General features: G+C 41.6%; 1 protein-coding gene across 1 annotated transcript in view; it reads left to right on the forward strand.

Moving 5' to 3' along the window:
• The window catches only part of LOC112236858 (serine/arginine repetitive matrix protein 3-like), a 46386-nt gene that overhangs the window by 1303 nt on the left and 25364 nt on the right, over positions 1-19719 (forward strand). Inside the window, exons 2-5 of the mRNA XM_042308986.1 lie at positions 7158-7193; positions 7682-7732; positions 13707-13817; positions 15987-16164. The gene's annotated coding sequence lies outside the window, so the exon portion shown is untranslated. The remainder of the gene's footprint in view (positions 1-7157; positions 7194-7681; positions 7733-13706; positions 13818-15986; positions 16165-19719) is intronic.

Consider the following 19719-nt stretch of genomic DNA (forward strand, 5'->3'; position numbering starts at 1 on the left):
ATGGAGAGAGAGAAGAGAAAGAGAATAGAGAGAGAGAAGGAGAAAGAGAATGGAGAGAAGGAGAAAGAGAATGGAGAGAAGGAGAAAGAGAATGGAGAGAAGGAGAAAGAGAATGGAGAGAGAGAAAGGAGAAAGAGAAGGAGAAAGAGAGAGAAGAATGGAGAAAGAGAATAGAGAGAGAGGAGGAGAATGGAAGAGAATGGAGAGAGAGAGAAGGAGAAGAGAAGGGAGAATGGAGAGAGAGGAGGAGAAAGAGAATGGAGGAGGAGAAAGAGAATGGAGAGAGAGAAGAAGGAGAAAGAGAATGGAGAGAGGAGAAGAGAATGGAGAGAAGGAGAGGGAATGGAGAGAGGAGAAAGAGAAGAGAGAAAGAGAATGGAGAGAAGGAGAAAGAGAAGAGAGAGGAAGAAAGAATGGAGAGAAGGAGAAAGAGAATGGAGAAGGAGAAAGAGAATGGAGAGAGAAGGAGAAAGAGAATGGAGAGAAGGAGAAAGAGAAAGAGAGAGAGAGAGAAGAAAGAGAATGGAGAGAAGGAGAAAGAGAATGGAGAGAAGGAAAGAGAATGGAGAGAGAGAAAGAGAAGGAGAGAAGAGAATGGAGAGAGAAAGAGAGAGAGGAGAAAGAGAATGGAGAGAGAGGAGAAAGAGAATGGAAGAGAGAGAAGAGAATGGAGAGAGAAGGAGAAAGAGAATGAGAGAGAAGAGAAAGAGAAGAGAATGGAGAAGGAGAAAGAGAATGGAGAGAAGGAGAAAGAGAATAGAGAGAGGAGAGAGAAAGAGAATGGGAGAGAAGGAGAAAGAGAATGGAGAGAAGGAGAAAGAGAATGGAGAGAGGAGAAAGAGAATGGAGAGAGGAGAGAGAATGGAGAAAGAGAGAATGAGAGAGAGAGAAAGAGAATGGAGAGAAAGGAGAAAGAGAATGGAGAGAGAGGGGAGGAATGGAAAGAGAAGAGGAGAGAATGGAAAGAGAGAGAGAAAGGAGAGAGAAAGAGAATGGAGAGAGAGAAGGAGAAAGAGAATGGAGAGAGAGGAGGAGAAAGAGAATGAGAGAGAGAAGGAGAAGAAGGAGAATGGAGAGAGAGAAGGAGAGAGAAGAGAATGGAAAGAGAGGAGGAGAAAGAGAATGGAGAGAGAAGGAGAAAGAGAATGAGAGAGAGAGAAAGGATGGAAAGAGAAGGAGAAAGAGAATGGAGAGAGAGAAGGAGAGAAGGAGAAAGAGAATGGAGAGAGAGGAGGGAGAAAGAGAGAATGGAGAGAGAGGAGGAAGAATGGAGAGAAGGAGAAAGCAAATGGAGAGAGCAAGGGAGAAAGAGAATGGAAAGAGAGGAGGAGAAAGCGAATGGAGAGAAGGAGAAAGAGAATAGAGAAGGAAGAGAGCTGCATAAAAAAATACTGCCCAGGAATAGGAAAATGACAATAAGCTATTGTAAAGAGCACATTTTTTTTCTCTCTCTCTCTCTCTCTCTCTCTCTCTCTCTCTCTCTCTCTCTCTCTCTCTCTCATTCTCTCCTCTCATTCTCCTCTCTCTCTCTCTCTCTCTCTCTCTCTCATTCTCTCTCTCTCTCTGGGGCTAAACTCATTCCTCTAATAACCAAACCTATATGGTAGCTGCAAAACAAGAAAAATGAGCCTCTGACCAAATTGCTGAGCATCACTGTCCCCCACACATCTCCAAACCTCAACCCTCCTCCCACTTATAAAACCTCCCCTCTTTTGCCTCTCTATCCTCTCATATTTCTCCATAGATCCACTGCATTGCAGGTGTTGTCTATAGATGAATAATGTAAGGTTAAGTAAGGGGAGAACAAGGTGGTGGGTGAGTCCCTAGAGTGGCCTCCCGTGAAGCACTCTACTGTCTATGTCTGTTGGGGAATTGAGGGGTGGGGAGCTTTTTAACAATCCGAGGCGTTAGTGTTCCACCACCCACTATGTACAGTAACAACAGCTCAGCAGGTTGAGTTCTCTTTGGCTGGGGCTCCATTTTAAAGGATAGCACTGTATATTTCTCCAATTAGGAGAAAAGAGGGGAGGAGAAGGACGAGAGGGTTAATAAGCAGAACAGTATCAGGGAATGGTTGTGTCTGAGAATGGTGGGAGTCAAATAAATGAGTCCCACTAGAACACAACAAGCCTCTACAGTCCCCATGGTGTGAGTCAAATAAACGAGTCCCACTAGAACACAACAAGCCTATAGTCCCCATGTTGGGAGTCAAATAAACGAGTCCCACTAGAACACAACAAGCCTCTATAGTCCCCATGGTGTGAGTCAAATAAATGAGTCCCACTAGAACACAACAAGCCTCTACAGTCCCCATGGTGTGAGTCAAATAAACGAGTCCCACTAGAACACAACAAGCCTATAGTCCCCATGGTGTGAGTCAAATAAATGAGTCCCACTAGAACACAACAAGCCTCTATAGTCCTCATGGTGTGAGTCAAATAAATTAGTCCCACTAGAACACAACAAGCCTCTACAGTCCCCATGTTGGGAGTCAAATAAACGAGTCCCACTAGAACACAACAAGCCTCTATAGTCCCCATGGTGTGAGTCAAATAAATGAGTCCCACTAGAACACAACAAGCCTCTATAGTCCCCATGGTGGGAGTCAAATTAACGAGTCCCACTAGAACACAACAAGCCTATAGTACCCATGGTGTGAGTCAAATAAACGAGTCCCACTAGAACACAACAAGCCTATAGTACCCATGGTGTGAGTCAAATAAACGAGTCCCACTAGAACACAACAAGCCTCTACAGTCCCCATGTTGGGAGTCAAATAAACGAGTCCCACTAGAACACAACAAGCCTCTACAGTCCCCATGTTGGGAGTCAAATAAACGAGTCCCACTAGAACACAACAAGCCTCTATAGTCCCCATGGTGTGAGTCAAATAAATGAGTCCCACTAGAACACAACAAGCCTCTACAGTCCCCATGTTGGGAGTCAAATAAACGAGTCCCACTAGAACACAACAAGCCTCTATAGTCCCCATGGTGTGAGTCAAATAAACGAGTCCCACTAGAACACAACAAGCCTCTACAGTCCCCATGTTGGGAGTCAAATAAACGAGTCCCACTAGAACACAACAAGCCTCTACAGTCCCCATGTTGGGAGTCAAATAAATGAGTCCCACTAGAACACAACAAGCCTCTATAGTCCCCAGTCTGTTTTCTCTGGTGGAACAAATAAAAAACTCCGTCCCAAATGGCATCCTATTCCCTATTTAGTCCCTACATTAGATCAGCCCTATTTCCTATTTAGTCCACTACATTAGATCAGCCCTATTCCATATATAGTGACCTACTTTAGATCAGAGCCCTATTCCCTATATAGTGCACTACTTTAGATGGAACTATTCCTATATAGTGCACTACTTTAGATCCTATTCCCAAACTACTTTAGATCAGAGCCCTATTCCCTATATAGTACACTACTTTAGATCAGAGCCCTATTCCCTATATAGTACACTACTTTAGATCAGAGCCCTATTCCCTATATAGTACACTACTTTAGATCAGAGCCCTATTCCCTATATAGTGACACTACTTTAGATCAGAGCCCTATTCCCTATATAGTACACTACTTTAGATCAGAGCCCTAGTACCTAGATAGTGCACTACTTTAGATCAGAGCCCTATTCCCTATATAGTGCACTACTGTAGATCAGAGCCCTATTCCCTAGATAGTACACTACTTTAGATCAGAGCCCTATTCCCTATATAGTTCACTACTTTAGATCAGAGCCCTATTCCCTATATAGTACACTACTTTAGATCAGAGCCCTAGTACCTAGATAGTACACTACTTTAGATCAGAGCCCTATTCCCTATATAGTACACTACTTTAGATCAGAGCCCTAGTACCTATATAGTACACTACTTTAGATCAGAGCCCTAGTACCTATATAGTACACTACTTTAGATCAGAGCCCTAGTACCTATATAGTACACTACTTTAGATCAGAGCCCTAGTACCTAGATAGTACACTACTTTAGATCAGAGCCCTAGTACCTAGATAGTACACTACATTAGATCAGAGCCCTATTCCCTATATAGTACACTACTTTAGATTAGAGCCCTATTCCCTATATAGTACACTACTTTAGATCAGAGCCCTAGTACCTAGATAGTACACTACTTTAGATCAGAGCCCTATTACCTATATAGTACACTACTTTAGATCAGAGCCCTAGCCCTAGTACCTAGATAGACCAGAGCCCTATTCCTATATAGTGCACTACTATAGATCAGAGCCCTATACCTAGATAGTACACTACTTTAGATCAGAGCCCTATACCTAGATAGTGCACTACATTAGACCAGAGCCCTATTCCCTATATAGTACACTACTTTAGATCAGAGCCCTATTCCCTATATAGTGCACTACTTAGACCAGAGCCCTATTCCCTATATAGTACACTACTTTAGACCAGAGCCCTATTCCCTATATAGTACACTACTTTAGATCAGAGCCCTATTCCCTATATAGTACACTACTTTAGATCAGAGCCCTATTCCCTATATAGTGCACTACTATAGACCAGAGCCCTATTCCCTATATAGTACACTACTTTAGACCAGAGCCCTATTCCCTATATAGTACTACTTTAGATCAGAGCCCTATTCCCTATATAGTACACTACTTTAGATCAGAGCCCTATTCCCTATATAGTGCACTACTATAGACCAGAGCCCTATTCCCTATATAGTACACTACTTTAGACCAGAGCCCTATTCCCTATATAGTACACTACTTTAGATCAGAGCCCTATTCCCTATATAGTACACTACTTTAGATCAGAGCCCTATTCCCTATATAGTGCACTACTATAGACCAGAGCCCTATTCCCTATATAGTACACTACTTTAGACCAGAGCCCTATTCCCTATATAGTACACTACTTTAGATCAGAGCCCTATTCCCTATATAGTACACTACTTTAGATCAGAGCCCTATTCCCTATATAGTACACTACTTTAGACCAGAGCCCTATTCCCTATATAGTGCACTACTATAGACCAGAGCCCTAGTACCTAGATAGTACACTACATTAGATCAGAGCCCTATTCCCTATATAGTACACTACTTTAGATCAGAGCCCTAGTACCTATATAGTACACTACATTAGACCAGTGCTCTGTGTATTGTATTATACAGTGCCTTCATAAACTATTAATGCACCTGGACTTAGTCCACATTCTATTGTTACAGCCTGAATTCAAAATGTATTAAATCCAGTTTAATACCCCGTAATGACAAAGTAAAAACATGTTTCTTTTTTTTTTTTTTTTTTTAAATGTTAGGAAATTGATTTTTAAAAATGATACAGAAACATCTCATTTTACATAAGTATTCACACCCCTGAGTCAATACTTTGTAGAAGCACCTTTGGCAGCAATTGAGTCTTTCTGGGTAAGTCTCTAAGAGCTTTCCACACCTGGATTGAGCAACATTTGCCCATTATTCTTTTCAACATTCTTCAAGCTCTGTCCAATTGGTTGTTGATTATTGCTTGGCAACTATCTTCAGGTCTTGCCATAGATGTTGAAATAGATTTAAGTCAAAAGGACAAGGATATTGAACATTTTAATTTAGCTTAGTGGATGAATAACCAAGACATAAATCATTTTTTCCTACATAATATAGTTACAGCAGATCCCCGTATTGTATGGGGACACTTTTAGATGTGCCTTTAGAGGTCATGCAATTCAATGCTCATCTTTTGTTAAGGGATTTTTTTTTAATCAATAATGACTAATTATGTATACATTTCAATCAGGACTGACTAATCAGAATACTATTATGTTACTGTATAGATGTATGAATTTTATTTTAATCTTAGTACTGAATATAATGTGTGTAAATATAATCAAGAATTAGAACAATGACTGTCTGTTCCTTGGTAGAAATGAATGAACTTATCGTCAGACTGGCTAGAATGCTTATCTACACAGGAAGACCTTGGCTCGGTCATAAATTATATTAAATTGGTAGGGAGACGATGTGGGAAGGCTTGAGATACTGCCTTTGTACCAGGGTGGGAGAAGAGACGGGACAGTTCGAAAACTAATGACGTCATTTTCAGTTTATAACCTGTGGTAAACTGTATCGTGTTCAGTACTCTCGAGAATAAACGCTGCTGATTGGTTTTGAGACTGGTCTCTGTCCATTTTATACAAATAAGGATCTTACAAATTCTTAGGAGTGGACAGAGTGTTGAATTGAATTAGTTAAATAAAACATAAAGGAATTTAATTCCTGTAACATCTTTAAAACAAAAACTAACTACAGATAGATAGTAACAAATACTGTAACAAAGAGACACACAATAAGTTAGAGGGAAAAAAAAAAGAAATGGAGGAACTCACTCAAGAAAGATCTAGTGTAATCTATTATTTAAAAAATATGGGTGAAAATGCACCGAATAATATTTTTTATTTCCAACATAGAAATTTTATCTAATATAATTTACAGAAACTTGTTAACAAATGACAGAGTCATCCATGATTCACGAAACCAAATGTTTTTTTTTTGAAAGAGGAAGCTAAAGTACTTTTAAGCATGTTTTCATTTCAGTCTCCTCCGTCTCCACTAACTGCAGTTCATTTGTCCGGTTCTTCTTCTTCTTCTATTAATAGTGTAAAAAGAGAGGGGGAAATAATAGCTATTGTTGGCTGACTAATCACCATGGCAACAGTAGTGTGAACATTCTGTACGGTACGAAGGACTTTGTGTAGTCAGTGTGTTGTCAGTGAAGCGTTGAGGAATGAGCCTATATCCCCTTTAATTGATCTGTTTTTAGAGATGTGTTTAGGTCAATCTGAGTTGTGCGTGAGTAACAGAGGTTTCTCTCTCTCTCTCTCTCTATTCTCTCTCTCTTTTCTCTCTCTCTCTCTCTCTCTCTCTTTTCTCTCTCTCTCTCTCTTTTCTCTCTCTCTCTCTCTCTCTCTATTCTCTCTCTCTTTTCTCTCTCTCTCTCTCTCTCTCTCTCTCTCTCTCTTTTCTCTCTCTCTCTCTCTCTCTCTCTCTCTCTCTCTCTCTCTCTCTCTCTCTCTCTCTCTCTCTCTCTATTCTCTCTCTCTTTTCTCTCTCTCTTTTCTCTCTCTCTCTCTCTCTCTCTCTCTCTCTCTCTCTCTCTCTCTCTCTCTCTCTGTAGGTCGACGTCTGGTCATAGGAGAAAGAGGAGATACAGGTGGGTATGCAGATAAATATGACACATTGTGCACATCATATGTAACCTTACATTCAGACTCAGTGAATGTAACTAGGCTAATGCTTGTTACATTACACACACAGTATTCATACCCCTTCACTTATTTCACAGCCTGAATTCAAAATGGATTACATAAACAAAATTGTATTTATTAATTGATTTGAAAATGAAAAACAGAAATATCTAAAAAATCACGTGCTTTGAAACTCCAAATTGAGCTCAGGTGCATCCAATGTTCTTTTGATCATCCTTGAGATGTCACGACAACTTGGAGTTTCACCTGTGGGCCAATTCAATTGGGGTATTGTGTGTAGATGCGTGAGGGAGAGAAAAAAATGATTTCATCCATTTCGAATTCATGTTGTAAATACAATAAAATGTGTAAGAAGTCAATGGTTGATGAATATTTTCCGAAGGCACTGAACCCTTTTAACCTGCTTAATGAAACTACACCACACTGTTTCCAGATCAGGTAAAGAAGACCCGAAGAACAAACTGAAAGACAAAACCAGAAAGAGGTAAGGATCCCTCTTTTAAAAAATATATAATCCAACCTACAATAATGGACACGTCAGACTGTTACGTTAGATGTTCCGTAGACTTAACCCCTTACACTCATGGAAATATAGGTCTATTATGGATAGGGCCAAATTGAAATGTTTCTAACAGAAGAACCATAAGAAGCATATGCACGACCATGGTTAAGAAAACACTATGGACATTATGGGGAAATGATCAGAACAAAAGGTGAGGACACATCAGTTCATCTGACACAAGACTGAATCCAAAACACCACAATGTTGAATTCATATGAATTTGACATTTCCTGTACTTTTCACAACATTTTGTCAATAATGAAATGTGAAAATACTCTGGATACATTCAGTAACATAATAAGAATGTTCAATGACATGTTGGAGTAGGTGCAATATAATAAAAAACTATGACAAGGGTTTGAGTGAGAGGTCTAACTGGTGTTGCTAAGTGACCAGACACCTCTCCAAACTGTGGGTTTCAGTGAGCGGTCTAACTGGTGTTGCTAAGTGACCAGACACCTCTCCAAACTGTGGGTTTCAGTGAGAGGTCTAACTGGTGTTGCTAAGTGACCAAACACCTCTCCAAACTGTGGGTTTCAGTGAACGGTCTAACTGGTGTTGCTAAGTGACCAGACACCTCTCCAAACTGTGGGTTTGAGTGAGAGGTCTAACTGGTGTTGCTAAGTGACCAGACACCTCTCCAAACTGTGGGTTTGAGTGAGAGGTCTAATTGGTGTCTAATTGGTCAAACACCTCTCCAAACTGTGGGTTTGAGTGAGAGGTCTAACTGGTGTTGCTAAGTGACCAACACCTCTCCAAACTGTGGGTTTGAGTGAGAGGTCTAACTGGTGTTGCTAAGTGACCAGACACCTCTCCAAACTGTGGGTTTGAGTGAGAGGTCTAACTGGTGTTGCTAAGTGACCAACACCTCTCCAAACTGTGGGTTTGAGTGAGCGGTCTAGCTGGTGTTGCTAAGTGACCAGACACCTCTCCAAACTGTGGGTTTGAGTTAGAACTCTAACTGGAGTTGCTAAGTGACCAGACACCTCTCCAAACTGTGGGTTTGAGTTAGAACTCTAACTGGAGTTGCTAAGTGACCAAACACCTCTCCAAACTGTGGGTTTGAGTTAGAACTCTAACTGGTGTTGCTAAGTGACCAGACACCTCTCCAAACTGTGGGTTTGAGTTAGAACTCTAACTGGAGTTGCTAAGTGACCAGACACCTCTCCAAACTGTGGGTTTGAGTTAGAACTCTAACTGGTGTTGCTAAGTGACCAAACACCTGTCCAAACTGTGGGTTTGAGTTAGAACTCTAACTGGTGTTGCTAAGTGACTAAACACCTCTCCAAACCGTGGGTTTGAGTGAGCGGTTTAACTGGTGTTGCTAAGTGACTAAACACCTCTCCAAACTGTGGGTTTGAGTGAGCGGTCTAACTGGTCTTGCTAAGTGACCAGACATCTCTCCAAACTGTGGGTTTGAGTTAGAACTCTAACTGGTGTTGCTAAGTGACCAAACACCTCTCCAAACTGTGCATATTTCCTAAGTAATTTCAATGCACTTGATTATAAAACAAATATATATATATACATATATATTTTGATAACGAAGAAATGTGAAAACTAGGTCTCTTTTCCAAATGTGCTCTGTCTGATACAACATAAAAATACACATTATACACAGCATTTACAGTACCAGTCAAAAGTTTGGACACATCTATGTCATTCAAGGGTTTTATTTTTTTTAAACTATTTTCTACATTGTAGAATAATAGTGAAGAAATCAAATCTATGAAATAACACATATGGAATCATGTAGTAACCAAAAAAGTGTGAAACAAATCAGAATATATTTTACATTCTTCAAATTAGCCACCCTTTGCCTTGATGACAGCTTTGCGTACTCTTGGCATTCTCTCAACCAGCTTCCCCTGGAATGCTTTTCCAGCAGTCTTGAAGGAGTTCCCACTTATTGGCTGCTTTTCCTTCATTCTCCTTCACCTCATTTGGGATGAGGTCGGGTGATTGTTGAGGCCAGGTCATCTGATGCAGCGCTCCATCTCTCTCCTTCATGGTCAAATATCCCTTACACAGCCTGGAGGTGTGTTGGGTCATTGTCCTGTTGAAAAACAGATTATAGTCCCACTTAGCGCAAACCAGATGGGATGGCATTCTGCAGCGATTCCGCATATCATCCGCATATAGATGAAGTTTAGAATTTTTTTACAGATTGACCAATGGTGTTTATATAAAATCGAACCCTGTGGTACATCTTTATTCACGTCAACAAACTCGGACTCAACCCCATCCAGTCACGATGGCCTGAGTTCTGTCACTAAGATATTGATGAAACCATGAACAGAGCTCAGGCCTTTCAGAGGACAAGTTATTCAATAAAATAACATGATCAACAGAATCAAAAGATTTTGACAAGTCCACAAACAAAGCGATACATTTCATTTGAGTGTCTAAAGCGTTGAGTGTCTAAAGATAATTAACAACTAACGTGGTTGCTGTAATAGTGCTATGACCATGTGACCCGAGGAAAGAGCTGTAATTTTTTTTTTTTTTTTCACCTTTATTTAACCAGGTAGGCTAGTTGAGAACAAGTTCTCATTTGCAACTGCGACCTGGCCAAGATAAAGCATAGCAGTGTGAACAGACAACACAGAGTTACACATGGAGTAAACAATTAACAAGTCAATAACACAGTAGAAAAAAAAGGGGAGTCTATATACATTGTGTGCAAAAGGCATGAGGAGGTAGGCGAATAATTACAATTTTGCAGTTTAATAACACTGGAGTGATAAATGATCAGATGGTCATGTACAGGTAGAGATATTGGTGTGCAAAAGAGCAGAAAAGTAAATAAATAAAAACAGTATGGGGATGAGGTAGGTAAAAATGGGTGGGCTATGTACCGATAGACTATGTACAGCTGCAGCGATCGGTTAACTGCTCAGACAGCAGATGTTTGAAGTTGGTGAGGGAGATAAAAGTCTCCAACTTCAGCGATTTTTGCAATTCGTTCCAGTCACAGTGCTATGACCATGTGACCCGAGGAAAGAGCTGTAATAGTGCTATGACCATGTGACTCAAGGAAAGAGCTGTAATAGTGCTATGACCATGTGACTCAAGGAAAGAGCTGTAATAGTGCTATGACCATGTGACCCGAGGAAAGAGCTGTAATAGTGCTATGACCATGTGACTCAAGGAAAGAGCTGTAATAGTGCTATGACCATGTGACCCGAGGAAAGAGCTGTAATAGTGCTATGACCATGTGACTCAAGGAAAGAGCTGTAATAGTGCTATGACCATGTGACCCGAGGAAAGAGCTGTAATAGTGCTATGACCATGTGACTCAAGGAAAGAGCTGTAATAGTGCTATGACCATGTGACCCGAGGAAAGAGCTGTAATAGTGCTATGACCATGTGACCCGAGGAAAGAGCTGTAATAGTGCTATGACCATGTGACTCAAGGAAAGAGCTGTAATAGTGCTATGACCATGTGACCCGAGGAAAGAGCTGTAATAGTGCTATGACCATGTGACTCAAGGAAAGAGCTGTAATAGTGCTATGACCATGTGACCCGAGGAAAGAGCTGTAATAGTGCTATGACCATGTGACCCGAGAAAAGAGCTGTAATAGTGCTATGACCATGTGCCTCAAGGAAAGAGCTGTAATAGTGCTATGACCATGTGACCCGAGGAAAGAGCTGTAATAGTGCTATGACCATGTGACTCAAGGAAAGAGCTGTAATAGTGCTATGACCATGTGACCCGAGGAAAGAGCTGTAATAGTGCTATGACCATGTGACCCGAGGAAAGAGCTGTAATATGCTATGACCATGTGACTCAAGGAAAGAGCTGTAATAGTGCTATGACCATGTGACCCATGTGAGGAAAGAGCTGTAATAGTGCTATGACCATGTGACTCAAGGAAAGAGCTGTAATAGTGCTATGACCATGTGACTCAATGAAAGAGCTGTAATAGTGATATGACCATGTGACCCGAGGAAAGCGCTGTAATAGTGCTATGACCATGTGACCCGAGGAAAGAGCTGTAATAGTGCTATGACCATGTGACCCGAGGAAAGAGCTGTAATAGTGCTATGACCATGTGACCCGAGGCCTTCAACTATAAGGTGTTTTTACCTCTCCTAGTTTTCTCATTGAGGAACTGAAGGAAGCTTGTCGTTTTTTGTTTGGAACACAGCCCTGCGTCCGCACCATTACACAATTATTTTTTATTTTACCTTTATTTAACCAGGCAAGTCAGTTAAGAACAAATTCTTATTTTCAATGACGGCCTAGGAACAGTGGGTTAACTACCTTGTTCAGGGGCAGAACGACAGATTTGTACCTTGTCAGCTCGGGGATTTGAAATAGTCCAACGCTCTAACCACTAGGCTACCCTGCCGCTCCAATTACTGTTGTTGTTTAGGCAATCCAAAAACAGTCCATTATAAATCACAATCTGGTTCAAGTGGGCATCACTTGAAAGCTTCTTCTATTGCCAACATGGCTAGCTATTGCCAACATGGCTAGCTATTGCCAACATGGCTAGCTATTGCCAACATGGCTAGCTATTGCCAACATGGCTAGCTATTGCCAACATGGCTAGCTATTGCCAACATGGCTAGCTATTGCCAACATAGCTATTGCCAGTCATCTTTGTAACGTTGGCTCAAACATAGCGATCAAAAACATTGATACTGTAAATGTACATATGTTTTCAAATATGGAAATGTGAAGTGCAGGGTGTGGTTTGCTTGAAATGACATCGAAGAGGTATTTAGTATAAAATGCTAATGGCTCATCTTTTAGAACACCGACTCCTCTCGATTTAATTTACAGCATTTCTCTCACTCAGACAACAACAAATGTGCAAAAGTTTCCCAAATAGTGGGAGGGAAGGGGGCGTAACAGCTGTCGGTTTAAAACCCAGACAGCGCTGTGAACCATATTGTGATGCATTTCACAAGCTTGAATGTGATATGATCTCAGTCTGTTTCATTGAGCACGTTAACATGCACACAATAATGTAATTATAGACAGATTAATATAATATCTTGTTTTAAAAAAAATGATAACATGCTTTGCAAGAAGAACAAGAGCCATAATAATCCTGTTTACATGGACACATCTGAAATCAGACTACCTGGTGGGATTTTTGATAAATGCAGGAAATCGCCAATCAAAATAAACATTCTACCACAGTGACCAGTCTACCAAAGTGACCACTCTACCACAGTGACCAGTCTACCACAGTGACCATTCCACCACAGTGACCAGTCTACCACAGTGACCAGTCTACCACAGTGACCATTCCACCACAGTGACCAGTCTACCACAGTGACCAGTCTACCACAGTGACCATTCCACCACAGTGACCAGTCTACCACAGTGACCAGTTTACCACAGTGACCATTCCACCACAGTGACCAGTCTACCACAGTGACCAGTCTACCACAGTGACCATTCCACCACAGTGACCAGTCCACCACAGTGACCAGTCTACCACAGTGACCATTCCACCACAGTGACCAGTCCACCACAGTGACCATTCCACCACAGTGACCAGTCTACCACAGTGACCAGTCCACCACAGTGACCATTCTACCACAGTGACCAGTCCACCACAGTGACCAGTCTACCACAGTGACCATTCTACCACAGTGTCCAGTCCACCACAGTGACCAGTCCACCACAGTGACCAGTCCACCACAGTGATCATGTTATTTGCGTGTGTGTGGGGGGTCTGTATATGTGTTTGTGCGTGTGTGCGTCTGTCCGAATGTTTGTGTGTGCTTGCGTTTGTGTGTGTCTGTCCAAATGCTTGTGTGTGCGTGTGTGTGCGTGTGTGTGTGTGTGTGTGTGTGTGTGTGTGTGTGTGTGTGTGTGTGTGTGTGTGTGTGCGAGTCTGTATATATATATATATGTGTGTGTGTGTCCAACAGGTCCCCATTAGAGTCCCCCAGTAGGACGTCTCAGCGTAGAGGCAGCTGCTGTAGCTCCCACAGTGCATCACTCTCCTCCACAGGCCACAGCCCCTCCAAGTCCCTCGGCAGGTAGGGACCCCCATGGTGGCTCCCAACCCCACCCTTAGATACATGCTTTTAATCAGACTCCTTTTGGTCTATCGACATCTAAGGTTTGCAACAGCTCTGCTAGACATGTGTGATTCTTATGTGGTCAGAATGAAAATATTATGACTGACTTGAACATGTTTAAAAGGTTATAACTATACTCTAGAGTCTATAACTGCCTATAGCTAGTACAAAATACAGTACCAGTCAAACATTTGGACACACCTACTCATTCAAGGGTTTTTCTTTATTTTTTCCTATTATCTACATTGTAGAATAATAATGAAGACATTAAAACTGTGAAATAACTGTTCATGTAGAAACCCCAAAAAAAAAAAAAAGTATTAAGCAAATTTAAATATATTTTATATTTTAGATTCTTCAAAGTAGCCACCCTTTGCCTTGATGACAGCTTTGTACACTTGGCATTCTCTCAACCAGCTTCATGAGGTTTCATTTCAATTAACAGGTGTGACTTCTTAAAAGTTAATTTGTGGAATTTCTTTCCTTCTTCATGTGTTTGAGCCAATCAGTTGTGTTGTGACTAGGTAGGGGTGGTATACAGAAGATAGCCCTATTTGGTAAAAGACCAAGTCCATATTATGGCAAGAGCAGCTCAAACAAGCAAAGAGAAACGACAGTCCATCATTACTTTAAGACATGAAGGTCAGTCAATACGGAACATTTCTTGTGCAGTTGCAAAAACCATCAAGAGTTATGATGAAACTGGCTCTCATGAGGACCGCCACAGGAATGGAAGACCCAGAGTTGCCTCTGCTGCAGAGGATAAGTTCATTAGAGTTACCAGCCTCAGAAATTGCAGCCAAAAGAAATGGTTCAGAGTTCAAGTAACAGACATCTCAACATCAACTGTTCAGATGAGACTGCGTGAGTCAGGCCTTCATGGTCGAATTTCTGCAAAGAAACCACTACAAAAGGACATCAATAAGAAGAAGAGACTTGCTTGGGCCAAGAAACACGCGCAAAGGATATTAGACCGGTGGAAATCTGTCCTTTGGTCTGATATGTCCAAGGTTGAGATTTTTGGTTCCAACCGCCGTGTCTCTGTGAGACACAGAGTAGGTGAATGGATGATATCCGCTTGTGTGGTTCCTACCGTGAAGCATGGAGGAGGAGGTGTGATGGTGCTTTGCTGGTGACACTGTCTGTGATTTATTTAGAATTCAAGGCACACCAGCATGGCTACCACAGCATTCTGCAGCGATATGCCATCCCATCTGGTTTGCGCTTATTGGGACTATCAGTTGTTTTTCAACAGGACAATGACTCAACACACCTCTAGGCTGTGTAAGGGCTATTTGACCAAGAAGAAGAGTGACGGAGTGAAAGAAAAGCAGCCAACAAGTGTTCAGCATATGTGGGAACTCCTTCAAGACTGCTGGAAAAGCATTCCAGGGGAAGCTGGTTGAGAGAATGCCAAGAGTGTGCAAAGCTAAATGGTGGCTACTTTGAAGAATCTCACATATGGCCTTATTTTGATTTGTGTGACACTTTTTTGTTTGATGTCTTCACTATTATTCTACAATGTAGAAAATAGTAAAAATAAATAAAACCCTTGAATGAGTAGGTGTGTCCAAACTTTTGGCTGGTACTGTACTCTTGAGTCTAAGTAATTACAGCAGGTTTGTTCAGTACTCTTTACAGTTTGTACCATTTATTAAAGGTCCAATGCAGCCGTTTTTATCTCAACATCAAATCATTTCTGGGTAACAATTAAGTACCTTACTGTGATTGGTTTCTATTCAAACCCCCCCCCCCCAAAAAAAAACCAAATAGCTTCTATAGCAAATAGCTTCAAATAGCTTCAGGCAGGCCAAAACTCCATCCCTCCAAAACAGGCTGAAATTCCAGGCCGTCTTTTCAAACAGCTCTTACACTAAAAGGGCATTTTCATCATTTTCACAATAATATTTCAACTTCACAGTGTTGAAGTATATATATATATATATATATATATATATATATATATATATATATATATATATATATATATATATATATATATATATATATATATGACAGGGAAATCACATTTTTGACTGCACTGGGCCTTTAAACTGTACTGTACTGTACAATATTATAGCATTGCGGCCGATTTGTTCAAGTACTCCTGTCTGTCTGTCTTTCCAGGCCCAACTCCAAGCACAAGACAGAAGGACACAAGGCCTGTGTGAGCCCTTCCCCGTCTCCCGGTCCTGACGGTCCTGTCACGTGGCACAACGGGCACCACCACCAAAGCGACCGCGGCTGCAACGGCAAGGCGGGCAGACTCAACAGCCACGCGGTCGAGGAGGACAAGGAGCAAGATGTACGTAGTCTCCTCTATCTCCCCCTCCCCTCCCCCTCACCCTGTCCTACCTTCTAAACTACACTCAAATGTAGGAATAGCTACACACAGGAATAGCTACACACAGGAATAGCTACACACAGGAATAGCTACACACAGGAATAACTACACACAGGAATAGCTACACACAGGAATAGCTACACACAGGAATAGCTACACACAGGAATAGCTACACACAGGAATAACTACACACAGGAATAGCTACACACAGGAATAGCTACACACAGGAATAACTACACACAGGAATAGCTACACACAGGAATAGCAACACACAGGAATAACTAAACCCAGGAATAACTACAAACAGGAATAACTACACACAGGAATAACCAAGCACAGGAGTAACTAAACAGAAGAATAGTGTGGAGGATAGATAGCATATCGATAGGAGAGGGAGACAGTGTGGAGGATAAATACCATGTCGATAGGAGAGGGAGACAGTATGGAGGATAGATACCATGTCGATAGGAGAGGGAGACAGTGTGGAGGATAAATACCATGTCGATAGGAGAGGGAGACAGTATGGAGGATAGATACCATGTCGATAGGAGGAGACAGTGTGGAGGATAGATACCATGTTGATAGGAGGAGACAGTGTGGAGAATACTATTTGAGTGTAGTTTAGAGGGTACGGCAGGGATTAGGGAGGGGGAGGGCAGGGGGAGATAGAGGAGACTATGCAGGAGACTACGTACGTCTTGCTCCTTGTCTCCCTCGGCCACGTGGCTGTGGTTGTGTCTGCCCGCGTTGCCGTTGCAGCCGTGGTCACGGTGATGGTGCCCATTGTGACACGTGCAGTTATTCCTGGGTTTAGTTATTCCTGTGTTTAGTTATTCCTGTGTTTAGTTATTCCTGGGTTTAGTTATTCCTGGGGTTAGTTATTCCTGGGTTTAGTTATTCCTGGGTTAGGTTATTCCTGGGTTTAGTTATTCCTGGGTTTAGTTATTCCTGGGTTTAGTTATTCCTGGGTTTAGTTATTCCTGGGTTTAGTTATTCCTGGGGTTAGTTATTCCTGGGTTTAGTTATTCCTGTGTTTAGTTATTCCTGTGTTTAGTTATTCCTGTGTTTAGTTATTCCTGGGTTTAGTTATTCCTGTGTTTAGTTATTCCCGGGTTTTGTTATTCCTGTGTTTAGTTATTCCTGGGTTTAGTTATTCCTGGGTTTAGTTATTCCTGTGTTTAGTTATTCCCGGGTTTTGTTATTCCTGTGTTTAGTTATTCCTGTGTTTAGTTATTCCTGGGTTTAGTTATTCCTGGGTTTAGTTATTCCTGGGTTTACAGGGTAGTTTTTTTGACTCTGTAAATCTATCTGTCCAATCTGTCTCTACATTCTTGCTGCCACCGCTCACCCCTGGCTTTACTTGGAGGTTCATACCATCTCAACATTCCTTAGACCTAACTGGTTAGATAGCAGTGGGAGGAGGCGAGGGATGGATGTTTGAATCACAGGTTACATAACCATGACTTAACCATCCTCACTGCGGTGCCGAGACAGCACAAACAGATCTGGGACCTGGCGTTTTCAGAAAGACAAACTAAATACTGACTCACTATGATCCCATCCATCTCTAAGCATTTGCATAGCACATGTGCAGTACAATGGTAATATGGAGGTTTAGTATTTCGGTGTGTATTCCAAATGGTACCCTGTTCCCTATATAGGACACTACTTTACTTACCCGAGCTCTAAGTAGTGCATTATATAAGGGATAGGGTTCCATTGGGGCGGAGCCTCAGGCACCCAGGGTTCTCTAATGAGCTGGATAAACTATTTGGTTTCTTTTAAGGCTGCACACTCCTGCAGCGCTTCTCACTTCTGAATCTTGTTATATCAAGGGAAAGAAAACCACTGAAATACTTTAAAAGTGGTATTTTGCTACAGCTCCCTCAAATGAAACAAATAGGAAAGAGGAGAAGGTTTATATAAAAAAGAAGAAGAAGGCCCTGTTTAATTTCTTTGATGTGGTGCAGAGTACGCTCGTTTAGGAATTTTGAGGAAATATTTTAGTCTTTTGATCATGCAGATAGTAATGCTTGATAACAGCCGTCAACTTATACCATCTGTAGCTGACTAATCTAAACTATTAAAGATGGATGTAGTAACGTAAGGCTTTAACAATGCTATTTCTACATCTGAATTGAACCAACTCTAGATTCTATGATCGGCCTGCCGGATTGTTGTGGGGATTTTTAGCTGAGCCTAATTTATACAATTTCCAATGCTTTTTACGACACGTGATTGGTTTAAATTTGGTTACAGGTTCAGCTCTAGTGCCACAGTATACCTTAGACAGTACGGTCATTGGAGTAGGCTAGACGGAACATGGATGGGATTGGTCGGAATAGATTGAGTGACAGACGGAGAAGTCCTTCCCCTTTACTGGTACAGTAGCAACAATTATAGATGTAGAAGAAAAAAAAGTTTGTCTAGATTTGCTGTTTTTTTATTTTTTTTATTGAAGCTAGTCAGACCAGTTTTCTAGTTTACTCAGAATAGATTTTGACGTTCGTATTCCTCCCTAACTGTCCCTTTTGTTTTGAAAACGCTTTACTGTGATCTGTCTATAGAAGAACACACAGATCGACAGACTGGTTTTAATGTTTTGTTTTAAATCTGCCGGTTATAGATCGTTAGATCTTGGGTAACGTTTTCATTTTTAAAAATCTTAAACTGAATCTAACTGTCACTTTGCTCTGCTAATAAAACAACAGACGTCATTTAGATCGAAGGCTAAAGTCATTACTGTTTCACTTTCACTGCTTACTAAGCAACTAAATGGGGTGTAGATTAGAAAAGCCTCCAAAAATATTCCTCCTAGAATAACGTATTACAGATGATACTATCTCCTCCGATTTCCTTTCTTCAAGCTTGCTTTTGTTTATGAGAAAGGTCTCACCTGCCTACTCTCTGCCTACTCTCTGTCTCTCTCTGTCTCTCTTTGTCTCTCTGTCTCTCTCTCTATCTCTCTCTCTCTCTCTCTGCCTCTCTCTCTCTATCTCTCTCTCTCTCTATCTGCCTCTCTGCCTCTCTCTCTCTCTCTCTCTCTCTCTATCTGCCTCTCTCTCTCTCTCTCTCTCTCTCTCTCTCTCTCTCTCTCTCTCTCTCCCTCTCTCTCTGTCTCTCTCTCTGTCTCTCTCTCTCTCTCTCTCTCTCTGTCTCTCTGTCTCTCTCTCTGTCTCTCTCTCTGTCTCTCTGTCTCTGTCTCTCTCTCTCTGTCTCTCTGTCTCTCTCTCTCTCTCTCTGTCTCTCTGTCTCTCTCTCTGTCTCTCTCTCTGTCTCTCTGTCTCTGTCTCTCTCTCTCTCTCTCTCTCTCTGTCTCTCTCTCTCTCTCTCTCTCTCTCTGTCTCTCTGTCTCTCTCTCTGTCTCTCTCTCTGTCTCTCTGTCTCTGTCTCTCTCTCTCTCTCTCTCTCTCTGTCTCTCTCTCTCTCTCTCTCTCTGTCTCTCTCTGTCTCTCTCTCTCTCTCTCTCTCTCTCTCTCTCTCTCTCTCTCTCTCTCTGTCTCTCTCTGTCTCTCT

Source organism: Oncorhynchus tshawytscha, linkage group LG30 (assembly GCF_018296145.1).
Source record: "Oncorhynchus tshawytscha isolate Ot180627B linkage group LG30, Otsh_v2.0, whole genome shotgun sequence".
NCBI lineage: Eukaryota > Metazoa > Chordata > Actinopteri > Salmoniformes > Salmonidae > Oncorhynchus > Oncorhynchus tshawytscha.